The sequence below is a fragment of the Petaurus breviceps genome, unplaced genomic scaffold, assembly GCF_028583685.1.
Source record: "Petaurus breviceps papuanus isolate PSGF00001 unplaced genomic scaffold, PetGlider_PUasm1.0 37, whole genome shotgun sequence".
NCBI classification, from domain to species: Eukaryota; Metazoa; Chordata; class Mammalia; order Diprotodontia; family Petauridae; genus Petaurus; species Petaurus breviceps.
The window spans coordinates 98397493-98413175 of NW_027186296.1; the positions used below are offsets into that span (position 1 = coordinate 98397493).

At 37.2% G+C, this 15683-nt stretch overlaps 1 long non-coding RNA gene across 1 annotated transcript in view; it reads right to left on the minus strand.

Annotated features, from left to right (window-relative positions):
• Nucleotides 1-12925: 12925 nt before the first annotated feature.
• LOC138169559 (uncharacterized) overlaps nucleotides 12926-15683 on the minus strand; it is a 332356-nt gene continuing 329598 nt past the window's right edge. Inside the window, exon 2 of the long non-coding RNA XR_011170382.1 lies at nucleotides 12926-13998. This is a non-coding gene — a long non-coding RNA (uncharacterized lncRNA). The remainder of the gene's footprint in view (nucleotides 13999-15683) is intronic.

Consider the following 15683-nt stretch of genomic DNA (forward strand, 5'->3'; position numbering starts at 1 on the left):
TGGATGTTGTAAAATGTTTACTTCAAAAGCCTAAATTATCTGAAAAAATTGAAAAAGTTCAAATTGTGGAAAGGCTATTTTCTTTCAAATAAATTCATCATTTACAAGTATTTTGTCTACTTGAGGTTGACTTTTAGGGAAATATATCCCAATGATCCAGTATCAAGTATAGTAGATCATTTTAATAGCAGTCACAGTCAATAATGAACTTGGGAATAATGATTCTGCTGTGCCAGCTGTTAGAATGATTGAGCAGAAAATCATTATAAATAAGCAGAAAAACTTAGAGAAAAGAAACTCTGCATTATTATGACATCATATTGAAACAATCTATTTCCCCAGCTTCATCCTGTTTTCCAAAATAATTCATTGCTGTAGTTTTATCACTAACAATCAGTACAGAAAACATGAAGGCTCACAAGCTGTCTAGTGTAATTAACTGCAATTACTATACATTTTAAACAACATCATCAATCTTCAAGAAATCTAAGACTGACTTCTGATGAGAGGAAATTCTCATGTGTCCTTGGAAAGTTCACATTTTCCCCTTCAGACAAGGGCAAATTGTGTTCAGTAGTCTTCCGTTAATAGCCAGAAGGAAGCCAAGTATGCTTCTTTCACAATGTTCCCACAGTATGCTTGTCCACTTGGGGGTGGGGAGTGGGGAGCAAATCCAATCTCATCAAAAACAACAAGCATTTATTATAAATGTAGTGGATATGTTCTCAATTGCTTCAAAAGCCCTTTTAAGCATTAAGAGCCATTTACTGTCCATGGAAATTATATTCCTTCTTCAATCTGTCATGAAGACCCTCAGCTATCCCTTGGCAAAGGTCAATGGGCCTCAGATGTCAAATAGATGTAAGCCCAAACCTCTAATCACAATATGGGTCCAAAACAAGGCATGACATTTATCTCTGTTCTCAACATTTTCCTTGCCTTGAGAATGGGAAGAAACATGAACCTTGCACATAGTGAGGCACCACAATATTAATTTTTCCTACCTTACCCTCTGTGTTCATTCTTGCCCCCAGAACCAGCCACTGCACCCTGTTCAATGTGGCAAAAACATTTAACCTAAAAATGACAGCATTCAGTTATTTGACTTCCTTCATCATCAAGAGTTTTTTTTTTATATCTTGTAATATAGATGCTAAATGCAAAGTGTTCCAACAGCAAAGTCCTTTGGATTCCATCTCCGTCCTTTCATCAGTGAGACAGATTGTTTGTGTGCACACAGCTGTTTCTGCCTGATGAGTAGAAGCCATGATAATAGGCTTGGATTTTCTTCTGTTACTGATGCCCATTATTCTATTTCAGAAAATGTGAGAAGGTGGTTGTGCAATTTCTCCGGGATAATTTTTTTAAAACCTACTTTTGCTTTGAAGTTAGCTAGAGAGGAAAAATCTGGCTCCATCTATTTTTCAAACAAACTAGGTTAATGTATTCTCAATATTACAAGAAATAATGGAACACATTAATGCCATTTATCAATGTTTTTAGAATTATAACGCAAGAGTACAGCACTTATTCATTCAATTGTTCTCTCTTCTGTACACATTCCAGAAAGTACATTTGGAGGGACTGGAATACCAGTGTATGAAAATTAATGGAGAATAATGTAAGGTTGATAAATTCATTAACAAGTTATAAAACTGTCTCAAACATTCTCTTTTTCCAGAAGTTATGTCTTCATGTGCATGTGAAGGTGAATCTTAACAATTGCTTGGGTAACTCGAGTCAAATAAATCTTTTTTCCTCCGTTATCTAAAAATTTATTATTAAAAATTATTGGGCTAATCCAATCAAATGATTGTCCTAGATTTCCACTCATCTCATGTTGCAAAGTGCTTTGAATCACAACAACAGTCCAATGAGGATCTGAAATCAATATCTTGTCCTGTTGATCAATGGACAGCTGCAAAACTGGTCTTAAAGCATTCATATGTGAGCATAATTATCTTTATCTAGATTATCTAGATCATTATTATTATCTAGATCATTAGAAAAAAGAGTTTCTGTGTGATGAGAATCAATATACTAAGAGAGTTTGAATCAGAAATTTTTAAAGAAACTATAGGATAATAAATAGGTCTTCTAGACAAGTCAATGCCAAGGAATAGAGCCCAGACTCAAGGTATGGTGAAATAAAGCAATGGAATCTTATTAACTTGATTACCCCTCTCTACTAGCACAATCCAATTCTCCAAGCTGATCAGAAATGGAGATTCCTCCTCTCTCCACCCCGTATCCTCTCTATAATTTCAGCTTCTATAATCCCAAACTCTTTCTCCCTCCCTCTTCTGTGTACCTCATGGTGCCTAATACATCTTTCTGCAAAATCAGTTCTTACTGTTTTGCTATCTTTCTCCCCGGACTTAGGCACAGAATTATGAGCTATATCCATCTACAGAGCCAGACTCTGCCAGTATATAGAGCTTTCCCAAGAGAAGTAATGCTCTCTGGTCCCTGCTTTAAATTTAGCCAGGCAAACAGAAAGAGTAACAGTGATAGGAGAAGAAATTAGGTAAATGACATATGTTTGATTAAAGCAAGATTGTTTACCCATTTTAACTTGCTTTCCTTTAGAAAAGCAGATCTAAGAACCTGTGTTGGCAGCCATCCTAGGGATGCTGGGGTTCTTGCTGCCACATCATCTTTTGAAAGAAAACCTTTCTACACTTTCAAAGAAAGTTGTGGGTCAAATTCCATTCTGCTCTTAACATGGCAGAAGTAAGAAAGACACCATTCAAACTTGATGCAGGTGATTTGAGATTATGAGCTACAAGAAGTCCCTTCTGAGTCAGTGCATTCTCCGTATTGGCACTGCATTTAGTAAATCCTGGTAGACACCAGAGATGTAGTGAAATTGTCTTCAGGTCTCTCCTCACATCTCTGCCATTTCCATGCTTTGTTACCCCAGGCTGAATCTCACAGTCTTGGTCTGTACCCTCAGTATTTTTTAGATATTGATCTAAGTTATATATTATATATACATACATATATAAACACATAGGTATGTATAGTATATATCCTAGAGTATATATATAGAATAATAGTACAATATATGTTATATACATGTATACATACAACCATATGTATATATGGTTTGTGTCCTTTTAAGTGTTTAATACATATTTATTGGAGCATCTAGGTAGCACACTAGATAGAATCTGGGACTTGGAGTCAGAAAAATTCATCTTCTGGAGTTCAAATCTGACCTCAGATACTTACTAGCTGTGTGAACTTAACTCTTTTCCCCTCATTTTCCTCATCTGTAAAATTATCTGGAAAAAGACATGGCAAACCACTCCAGTATCTTTGCAAAGAAAACCTCAAATGGGGTCACAAAGAGACAGACAGGGTTGAAATGACTAAACAACAAATTCAGTTTAATTATCCACACTGGAAAGATCAAATAAATAGAGATCTTTTATCCAGATTATAGGTAGGTTCTACAAATAACCTGGAGAACTGTTCCTTCATTGCAGATAGACAATGAACCAGCCTAAGAACTGCATAAGAGGAGAAGAGCGGGTTCAAGTGATTTGAGGAAATTGTGACTTATTAATGACCACCAACCCCTGCCTTGGAGCAAGGTCCCCTCTTTTTAACAATATTTTATTGGTGATATTATTTAACTATTTAACTTTGCATTAGAGAATATCAGAATTTCTGAAGAATTGTAGTTGCAGGTACCCCCAAAGGACAATGCAAAGTCGCATAGTGGGTGTGAACAAGCAGTAACACATTAAAATGATGAATTGTCCATCATTATGAAGTCAGGGAGAGTCATGATTAAAAGGAGGAGGACCAGTCACATAGCAAGAACGAGGGAATAATCCTTGGATCACCCACATATTCATGTTCAATTGTATAAAGTATACATCTGACATCAAGAGTTACAGAGGTAAGACCCAATCATGTCACGTGAACCTGACTCATCATTTTACAGATGAGAAAACTGAATCCTGCAGAGGTTGGGATTTTTTTTTTTTTATGCATGAGATAAAATAGGAATTTCTTTTTTTTTTTTAAATAAGGCAATCGGGGTTAAATAATTTGCTCAAGGTTACACGGCCAGTTATTTGTGGGTGTGGTGCTAAGTATGTATCCAAGCCCAGATTTGATCCCCAGGTCATTCCGACACTGGAGCTGGTGCTCTTACTCGCTGTGCTACCTGGCTACCCCTAAGATAGGAATTTGTATATATCTATAACATAGTCTATTGCTGGTTGTGATCTGTTCAAAATCACACAAGCATTAAGTATTATAAAGAGTTAATATCAAGTGCAGATTTGAACCCAGGTCCTATCAATGCAGGCCTAGAACGCTTTCCACTATGTCATTTTTCCTCCCCAAACGGAAGAGTACAATTAATATGATAACTCCAAAGTGCTGGGAAGTCAGAGGAGGGAAAGGTCACTTTTAACTGAAGAAATTAGGAAAGTTTCATGAAGGAGGAGGTTTTTACACTAGGAGATAAAATCAACAGAGATTTAGGCAAAAGACATTGGTAGGCCTAGGGAACAGAATAAACAAAGGTTCAAATGTAGAAGAGTAGCAAACATTAGTTGCAGGTGAATAGGCCAATTTGGGTGGAGAATAGATGCACAAAGGGTGAGAGTGTGAACTACATTTGGAAGATTGCGGGGGGCGGGGGGAGGGTCAGACTGTAGAGGGTTTCAAATCCAGGCTAGAGTCTGCACTTTGCACAGAAGTCAAAGAAGACCCATGAAAGGTTCTGGAGCATTAGAATGATATAAGCAGACCTGTACATTAATGAAAATTAGACTGGCAGTGGATATAAAGCAGATTGTGAAGGGGAGAGTGTAGAGGTAGGAAAACCAGGTAAAAGGCTATCAAAATATTAATACAAAATAAAAAAAAAACTTGGGACAAAAGTCCCCAGTAAATGAGGATCTGATCCAGTAAAGGGGCCATGGGCATGAGAATGGAGAGGAATATTAAGGATTACAGGAAAATATGGGCTGATGTATGAATTTTTATGTTATCTTTGCATAACCTCAATCTTTTCACATTCTTTCATATACTCCATCACTGTTACTTATAGGCTGTGCTGGGCAGTCATTTATGAAGTCACAGTCATCAAATGTTATAGGTCTTTACATTGCCTTAGAATATTTATATATATATATATATATATATATATATATATATATATGAGTGTGTGTATACACATACATAGATACATACATACATACATACATACATGCATACATACATATTTACCTTCCCCAACCCCCAACCCTGCAAAATACAGAGTAAATGCGATTGTGTTTAGGAAAAAATACACATGTATACACACACACATGCCCACACTCTATAAAGTAGTGATGGTGAGGGCCAAGGCAGAGTCAAGATGGCAAGCCAACCTTCCAAATGGAATTACGGCTTGTTTGCTTAATTTTCATGTCCTATTTATTTTATTCTTGTTTTCTGTTACTTTGACACTGAAATCTCCACAGTGAATGAAGAAAACGTTCACCAAACTCAGAGAAGTAGAAAATAAACTAAGTCCATCAGTTCAGAGGAGACACTCTCTCTTATTTATTATTCACCAGAGTCATGAGGGAGCAGCTCTTTTCTATCTTGTAGAAACAAAACCAGCTTTAGGCTCTTCTCAAGCACTTGTCAGAAATCCTTGGGGTCCGTTTTTACAAACATTTAATCAATTAGATGCCAGCCACCCCAGGTAGGAGGCAAACATTACTATCTTCACATTCTAGAGAAGTCAACAAAGTTGCCAAAGTGAAATAGGGAATCAGAATGAGCACAATCCAGGCATCCGATTTTCTGGTCTTTGTAGCAGATGTATTTACTCTTGCTATAGCTGGATGGAATAATACATACTATGGGGGTCAGTAACTCTAACAAAAGTCCCCAGTGAGAAATATGACAGAATGCAGTGAAAACTTGGAAGAATGTGGTTAGTTACAATGAAATGGAATCCCACAGCGATTATTGGCATTTGTCAGGCTCCATTTTCGAGTACTGCAATTGTCTTTTAACAAAGGGAAAGCCAAGGTTCCCTGTCAAAATTCTTAGAGTTGGATAAGAAGTGGTCTGCAGTTCCTAAGTTGGTGAAGAGAGTCCTTTAAAGAGTCTCTTTCTACTCTATCCTGCTCATCTGGGCAATTTATTGTATAAGAGAGAAGTCTGGATTAGCAGGCCTCTTGGATCCTTAGCAGCACTGAGTTCCTCTCTCATTTGTCCTGCAGTTAAGGGAACTCTAAAGTCCCAATACAAGCAAATAAAGAATGTTCCAGGATTTGTCCTGTCAGGCCCAGATGTGATTTTATCAAGGTTTTATCAAAGCATGTCTTAAGCACATAAAGGAACAGAGAAGTGTGGTTGTTGTGTGCAGTAGAGTAGGCTGTTGTTAATTCTGAAGCACCATTTTTTGGGGGCTCTCAGAGGGGCCGTAGACCCAGAGAAACATAAATTGTTTACATGAGAAGGGGATTTAGAAATCAGTTCAATGTCCTCTTCTTGGCTTCCCTATTTATGTCAGCTTGGCATATTCAGGGAGGTGTAGGTTCAAAGTCCTCCCTCATGTACTTAGGCGGTGACTGTACTACCTTGGGCAAGTCATTTCATCATGAGTTTCAATCTCTATTTCTTCATTTTTGAAATGGAAATAATGACATCAGCCTCACAGGGTTGTAATGAGTACCAAATGAGCTAATATATGTGAAATGTTTGGTAAACTCCACAGGGGGTCTTGGTAGCGTTAGTGCCATTTTAGGCTTTGATAACTAAAAACCACTCCATGCATCCAAAGGCAAACACTCAATGTTAGTCCTTAGCATTATCTTTGACCATACCCTCTTCCTCCCTTCCCACATCCAATGAGTTGCTTTTAATTCTATCTATCCTCTTTTCTAGGCCAGGTCCTTATTTCTACCTGCCTGGATAATGGCCATCTTCCCATCTCTGCTCTCACATCCCTCCAAACCATGCATCACACCTTTGCCAGACTTATCTTTTTCTGTGTAGCACTAACCACTGTCATTCCTTGGCTTAAATGAGCCTATTTCAGGGCCTATTTCTTCATCTATAAAACTGGGATAAATAACACTCATGAACGTAAAAAGCTATATAAACCTTAAAATGTTATGTAAATGGCTTTTATCATTCAATGGCTTCTTGTTGTTCAGAATCCATTTGCACTCATGTCTGTAGTTTGAGGACCCCGTGTACATCTTCCACCCCGCCCCCCACCCAGTGCAGAGATTTTGGAAGCTCAGAAATTTGCTCTTCAGCTAGTCAACCAAATTTGATTTAGCTGTCTAGTCATAACTTCCTATCACTGATATTTCTGTTTGGGGAAGGCACTAGGACTGAGACCTACATAAAATGTCTCTTCGGGACTCAGTGTGTAGAGACAAGGTATGACAATCTCCTTGTTTTCTCTGGTAGTTACGCTTTCTTATTATATACAGACTCACCAAATTCTCTTCTCAGTCTTTACAGCACTCCTGACCCCTCTCCACATGACCCTTCAATTGATTCTTCCCAAATAATCACACCCAAGGGCCAGTGTCTTCCATGGTATGTCTTACCTATTTTCCTGCCCTTTAAAAAATCCTGGGGCATAATTGGTAGCTGGAAGCAGCTTCTTTTCCTTAGTGTATCCCAAGCAAGCTATTTGCCTTTTACTATTTTTTTTTCACTATAGTCTAACACCTATTGATTGAAAAAATAATGTTCAAATTCTGTAACCTGGCATGATGTGGTCCCACCCTGACTTTCTAGCTCTGTTTTATGGTATTCTCCCTCCACAGAATATGCCTCCCAGCCAAACTGAATTTCTTCTTCAGTTCTCATCTGTAAAATGAGAATAATCTTAACATTTCCCACAAACCTTTGTGGGACTCAAAAGTGCTTTGTTAACTTGAAAGTGTTACACAAATATAAGTTTTTCTTTCTCTTCTAGTCATTGTTTTCTTTTGATCCTCTATACACATTTCCCTTTCTCCTTTCTCTGTCTTTTCCCATACATTCTCATAGCTATTTAAAGAGGAATTTTAACTGACAACATCCAGTAATTAGTAGAACTTGATAGATCATGAGACTCAGAATATAGTGTCAGATATGTTAAGAGTATACAAGTTCTTCTCAGCAGTTCATGGCACATACTTGAAAATCAACCATGTACTAGGGCAAAAAACCTCACAATTCAGTGCAGAAAGGTAAAAATATTAAATGCATCCTTCTCAGATAATGATGTAATAAAAATCATAGGCAATAAAGGGCCATGGAAAGATAGACTTAAAACTAATTGGAAATTAAACAGTTTAATCCTGAAAAATGAGTGGGTCAAACAAGAAATTATAGAAATAATAGTAACTTCATTCAAGTGAATGACAACAATGAGACAACATACCAAAATTTGTGGGATGCAGCAAATGCAGTTCTTAAGGGAAGTTTCATATCCCCGAGTAGATACATGAATAAATAGAGAAAAGGGAGGTCAATGAATTGGGCATGCAATTGAAAAAGCCAAAAAAAGAACAAACTGAAAATCCCCAATTAAATACTAAATTAGAAATACTGAAAACCAAAGGAGAGATTATTAAGATTGAATTTAAGAAAACTATTGAATTAATAAATAAATCTAAAACCTGGTTTTATGAAAAAAAAACCAATAAAATTGATAGACCCTTACTCAATATGATAAAAAAAGAAAGAAGAAAACCAAATTATGAGTATCAAAAATGAAAAGGGTGAATCTACCTCCAATGAAGAGGAAATCAAAACAATAATTAGGAATTATTTTGCCCAATTGTATGCACATAAATTTGACAATCTTAGTGAAATGGATGAATATTTACAAAAATATAAGTTGCCCAGATTAACTGAAGAGGAAGTAAATTACTTAAATAACCCCATTTTAGAAAAAGAAATCAAACAAGCCATCAGTGAACTACCTAGGAAAAAATCTCCAGGGCCATAGTGAATTCTATCAAACATTTAAAGAACAATTGATTCCAATACTCTACAAGCTATTTGGGAAAATCAGTGAAGAAGGAGTCCTACCAAATTCTTTTTATGACACAAATATGGTACTGATACCTAAATAAGGAAAAGATAAAACAGAGAAAGAAAATTATAGACCAATCTCCCTCATTAATATAGATGCAAAAATTTTAAATAATTATTAGCAAAAAGACTTAGCAACTTATCACAAGAATAATACATTTCTTTTTTTTTTTTTTGCCTTTTGGAGGGCAAGTGGGTTTAGGTAACTTGCCTAGGTTGTGTGTGTGTGTGTGTGTGTGTGTGTGTGTGTGTGTGTGTGTGGTGGGTGTGTGTGTGTGGGGGGGGGTTTGTGTGTGGGTGTTAAGTGTCTGAGGCCGGAACCGAACTCAGGTCTTCCTGACTCCGGGGCTGGTGCTTTACTCACTGTGCCACTGTAAGGGTTATGGGATTTAAAGATCTCCCATGCCCCATGGACGTGCTGACATAGCAGAGCAAGAAAAAAAAAAAAAGGCGCTATCGCGCTCGGGGTGGGGGGTTTGTGGGGGAGTTGCCTTTTTTTTTTTTTTTTTGAGTTAAGACTCCTGCTGAGGACTGCCAGCAGCCGGAGCTGCTGGGAGCAGGACTTTCTGCTAAGGACTGCCAGGGGCCGGAGCTGCTGGGAGCCCGCTTCCAGGACGCTGGGTGGTTGCTGTGAGTGGGGAGAGGAGGACCTTTGCCTGAGGTAGCCTGTTCTGTTTTAAAGGCTTGAAAATGTGGGTGCTTTCTACTTTATCTACCTGTGCCAATGTCATAACTACTCTGATGGCTTTCACTTTCTGGTTTTGGGACTCAGTCTTTTGGTATCTTAATAAATTTTCTAGTTTATTTCCCCAAATGGCAAACCTGATGTATTTTATGATGGATAATTATATCAGCATATTTGTAATCTCTATAGGCATTGTGAATATGGCATTGCTGATACAGCCACCTAGCCGCCCCAAGAATAATACATTTCAATCAGGTAGGATTTATTCCAGGAATGCAATGTTGGTTTAATATTAGGAAAACCATCAGTATAATTGATCATATCAACAATAAAACTAGCAGAAACCACATGATTATCTCAATAGATGCAGAAAAGGCTTTTGACAAAATATAATATCCATTCCTATTAAAAACACTAGAAAGTATAGGAATAAATGGAGCCTTCCTTAAAATACTAGCTAGCATCTATTTAAAGCCATCAGCAATTATTACATGTAATGGGGATAAGCTAGAAGAAGCATTTCCAATAAGATCAGGGGTGAAATAAGGGTGTCTACTATCACCCCTCTTATTTAGTCTGGTACTAGAAATGTTAGCAGTAGCAATTAGCGAAGAAAAAGAAATCAAAGGAATCAAATTAGGTAAAGAAGAGACCCAGTTATCACTCTTTGCAGATGATATGATGATATACTTAGAGAATCCTAGAGAATCAAGTGAAAAACTACTTGAGACAATAAATAAATTTTGCAAAGTTGCAGGATATAAAATAAACCCACGTAAATCCTCAGAATTCCTGTATATTTCTAATGAAATTCAGCAGCAAGAGATGGAGAAATTCCATTTAAAGTTACTGGAGAAATAAAATATTTGGGAATCTACCTGCCAAAACAAACCCAGGACCTATATGATCACAACTACAAAACACTTTTCACACAAATAAAGTCAGATCTAACTAATTGGAAAAACATCAATTTCTTTTGGCTGGGTGGAGCTAATATAATAAAAATGACAATTTTATCTAAATTAAATAATATATTTAGTGCCATACCAATCAATTTACCAAAAAACTACTTTATAGAGCTAGAAAAAATAGTAACAAAATTCATTTGGAAGAACAAAACGTCCAGAATATCAAGGGAATTAATGAAAAGAAATGCTAGGGAAGGTGGACTAGCTATACCAGATTTTAATCTGTATTATAAAGCAGCAGTCCTCAAAACTACTTGGTACTGGCTGAGGAATAGAGTAGTGGATCAATGGAATAGATTGGGCACACAAGACTCATCAATCAATGACTATAGTAATCTATTGTTTGATAAACCTCAAGACCCCAGTTTTTCGGATAAGAACTCACTATTTGACAAAAACTGGAATATAGTATGGCAGAAACTGGGCATAGACCATTGTCTAACACCATATATGAAAATCAAATCTAAATGGGTGCATGATCTAGGTATAAAGGCTGATACTGTAAACAATCTGGGAAATCAAGGAATAGTTTACCTGTCAGATTTGTGGAGAGGGGAAGACTTTATGACCAAACAAGGATCAGAGAGCATTATAAAATGCAAAATGGATAATTTTGATTATATTAAATTGCAAAGCTTCTGTACAAACAAAGCCAATGTAACCAAGATTAAGAGGGAATTAAGATATTGGGAAAGAATTTTTACAACCTATGCCTCTCATAAAGGACTCATTTCTAAAATATACAGAGAATTGAGTCAAAACTATAAGAATACAAGTCATTCCCCAATTGATAAATGGTCAAAGGATATGAACAGACAGTTTTCAGAGGAAGAAATTAAAGATATCTATAAGTATATGAAAAATGCTCTAAATCACTATTGATTAGAGAAATGTAAATCAAAACAACTCTGAGTTAACACATCTCACCAGTCAGATTGGGTAAGATGACAAAACAGGAGAGGATGTGGAAAAAATGGAACACTAATGCATTACTGGTGGAGTTGTGAACTGATCCAACCATTCTGGAGAGCAACCGGAATTATGCCCAAAGGGGCTATAAATAATTTCATACCCTTTCACCCAGCAATACCACTTCTAGGGTTATATCCCAAAGAGATCATAGAAATTGGAGGAAGACCCATATGTACAAAAATATTTATAGCAGCTATTTTTGTGGTGGCAAAGAATTGGAAATTAAGGGGGTGCGCCCATCAATTGGGGAATGGCTGAACAAGTTGTGGTATATGAATGTAATGGAATACTATTGTGCTATAAGAAATGAGTAGCAGATGGACTTCATGTTTACCTATAGAGTCATATACAAACAGATGTCGAATGAGAAGAGCAGAACCAGGAGAAATTTGTACACAATTACCGACACAATGTATATTTGATGACCAACTCTGATAGATTGGACTCTTCTCAGCAATGCAGGGTTATAAGTCAACCCCAAAAGACTCATGGAGAAAGATGTCTACATCCAGAGAAAGAACTAGAAAGAACTGAGTTTGAATCCAGATTGAGGCAAACTACATGATCTTTTTCTTTTTCTTGTTTAGTTTTGTTTCTTCTTTCCCATTGTTCATTCCGTCTGATACAATCCTTCTTTATAACCTGACTAATGTCTAATGGGAAAAAAAGAGTATATAAGCATCCTGTACTCCAGCTTGTGTGCTGTGGACTGTTTTGTTTGTTTGTTTTCTTTCTAGGAAAGATAGTAGGACTTTGCCCTATTTTTGAAGCTGTCCTCATTTCCAAGCTTGCTGTTAGTAGTACTTAGCACAATGCCTAGAACATAATAATTACTTAATAAATGTTTATTATTTGATTAATGGGGAACACCAACATAAGCATAATGCATGTGATATTGACCAAGTCATTTCACCTTTCTGTGACATGGTCTTCTTGTCTGTAGTTTAGACTAGATAGTCTAAAGGATTCCTTCAGGTTTGTAATCTATGAATGTGGAGGCTGGAAAAATACAGTGGGGTTAATGCCAAGTTTACTGGACAAGTGGGTAGACAAATCTGATGAATTTTGAGACCATCAGCAAGATGGTGATAAATTTTTGCACAGTGAAGGCCATCTGTCACTGAAAAATGAGTCCATAATAGTAAAATTCTTATGTGGGCATCTATCTAATCTGTCTCTGAGAAGAACTTTGTGACTATTTGTAATGTAATGCCAAGGAAAGGCAACTTCCCAGTTTCAAAATACCAGCATAGGTGCTCTCTATTTTATTCAGTGACAAACCAAGAACAGAGAAGATTAAAACATGACATCATTCAAAATACAGCATTTACTAAGTGTGATTAAATAATCTCCAAGTACTACCCCACCCCAGGACCTTCCAATCATTCAATCAATTACAAAGTCTCTGTTCTAAATACTTCTCCACCCCTAGGCTATACCTTAATTAAGTCCACCACAAAGCCCCTCTTCTCAAATGTAGATTAGTTTCCAAACATAAGGTCAAAAGTTCCCCACCCCTGGATCACAATTGAATCTACCCCAGAGTTACATCAAGTTTAAACACAGCACTTAATACCCAAATGGAGGTCTTTTCTTCATCTTGACACGAGGCAAGTTCTCAGCAATCTTAGTTCCTGGGGAGACAAGGCTTAGCAAGGCCACAAGATACATTGCCAGTCCCTTCATGAATTCATCCTCTGTCTGTAGAACAGTCCTAGAAGCCCTGAACACATTAGCAAAGCCCTCTCCCAGGATTTCTGTAAACATACAACAAGAAAATCCTTCTTCAGGGCTTCTGTACCAACAGAAAGGCTCCCAGACCCCTGCAACAACAGTACTGTCCCTCACCAGTGGACAGTATTCACTCTCTGTCTGCAGGACAGTCTCAGGGCTTCTTAGCGAACAGCCAGGTTCCAGGACTTCTTCAACAAAAGGACAGTCTTTCACCAGTGGACAAATCTGGCAAAATAACATCAAAACAGACAGACAAAGTACCAGCAAAACAGCCATGTCTCCTCAGTCCTTGGCAGCTCAGGGGGCAGGTCTCAAAAGTCCAGGGCAATTCAAAGCGGCCACCAGCAATTCTCTTAGTCTCTCTCTCTCCACGAGGTGCTGCTTCCAAAAAGATCTTCCGCCTCTCTCTAGTGTCTCTCCAAATCTACATCACCAGCTCCTCCCAGTTCAGGACTTTCTTTTCACATCAACAAGCCCATCCCACAGGTGGGATTAACAAACTCTGGGTTTTAACACAATCAATTTGAAAACCAAGCCAATACAGGGGAATCTTTAATTGCCATTACTATCACACTATTTCCAAAAGTCACAGATTTTATATATACATATATATGTATATTTGTACATATAATGTTACAATTATATAATATATAATAAATAATATGTTGCACAATATATTATATAAAATTCTACAATATATTATTTAGTATGCCTTATAATAAATTATAAATATCATATTATAATAAATATTCTATATATATTAGATTTTCCTGTGGCAATGGTAGACCTACACAAATTACTTAACCTGAAGTTTTCATCTGCTTTGTACACTTTGCATCTCTTGCCCTCTTCCCAGAATAAGTTAATCACTTCTGAGTCCAACACCATGCTGCTAACTTAAGCCTTTCTGCTTGCCTCAGCCTCCTCTCCCCTCTGATTGAAGGGTTGCATGGCAGAATGTTAAATTTCTCCCAGTGCCTTCCTTTTTATAGAGGGCAGAAATTGTACTCACAAATCACTCCACCTGGCATTTTCTGCCCTGCATGGTTTCAACCCCATAGAACAAGATTCCCCCCATGCCAGCTACCTCCTGGTGTCCTATGTTCTCTTTACTTTCTTGCCTACTTTTGCGTCTTATCTCCCCCTTTAGATTGTAAGGTCATTGAGGGAAGGACTATCTTTCTTTTTGTTAATTGTATCCCCAGCTCCTAGCGCGTTGTCTGGCACCTCAGAGGAACTTGATAAATGTTTACTGGATTGGGTTGAAATTTGGTGTGTTCTGAGATTGATTTTAAATGTACCACTGTGTCTATTTCCATGCAATTTTCACATTATGTGTTTGCTGGTGAAGGAGGTTTCATGCTCTCAATTTTTGTTTTGCTTTTAAATTCAATCTGTTGAAAATTTCAGTTGACAAAATGAATGGCAATCAGGTACTGTCAGTACCTGTTACTAAACAATCACTTCCCTTTCATAATCCTCAGAAGGAAATAGAAATAAATTCCCAGCATCTTAGAGAAGTAAAAAAACCTTGCGGAGCCTCTAGTCAAGTACTCTCATTTGAGGTCCAAAGAGGGGCAAACATTTTACCAAAGGTAAGTTAATGCTTCCAAAACTGGATCTCCTGAGATTGGGGCTAATGTTTTGGTTCTTATATTTTACCATGGCATCCAGTATAAAAATTGTGATAATGTAGTGGAAGGAAACCAATCACTTTCCTTTTGGGAGCCTCAGTCTCCTGCTGTGAAAAGGAGAGATTGGACTCGATTACCCTAAAATTACTTCTGGCTCTTCTGGTCAGAGGTTATATGATCTCATTAGAAATACATTAACTAGTCATTTTTCCCCCAATGTATGCTGATGGCAACTCTAGGTGAGGAACTCTCTATACCCAGGAAAAGTAGTACCTTTGAAGAAATGTAACACTTTTTTAGAATTGTCTAGGGCTTTGAGATATTAAGAGATTGCACATAGTCATATGGCCAGTCATTTACAGTAATAGTTAAGTAAATTGCAATGTCTTTGAAGGGAAAGTTAAATAGAAGGAAGAATTTCAAACTCTTGAATTTCAAATTCAAGTACTCCTACAGTGGTTACAAAAGTTATTTAGTTAATGTTAGATAAGATGGCACCTTTCCATGCATCATAACTATATGCTACTTAGGCAATATAAGGAAATGAGATTTAGATGTCCTTACAGAAGTGTGATTTTATGTATATAGAGAACTCTTAGTGAAGAAACTCCCTCTCCTGATGTA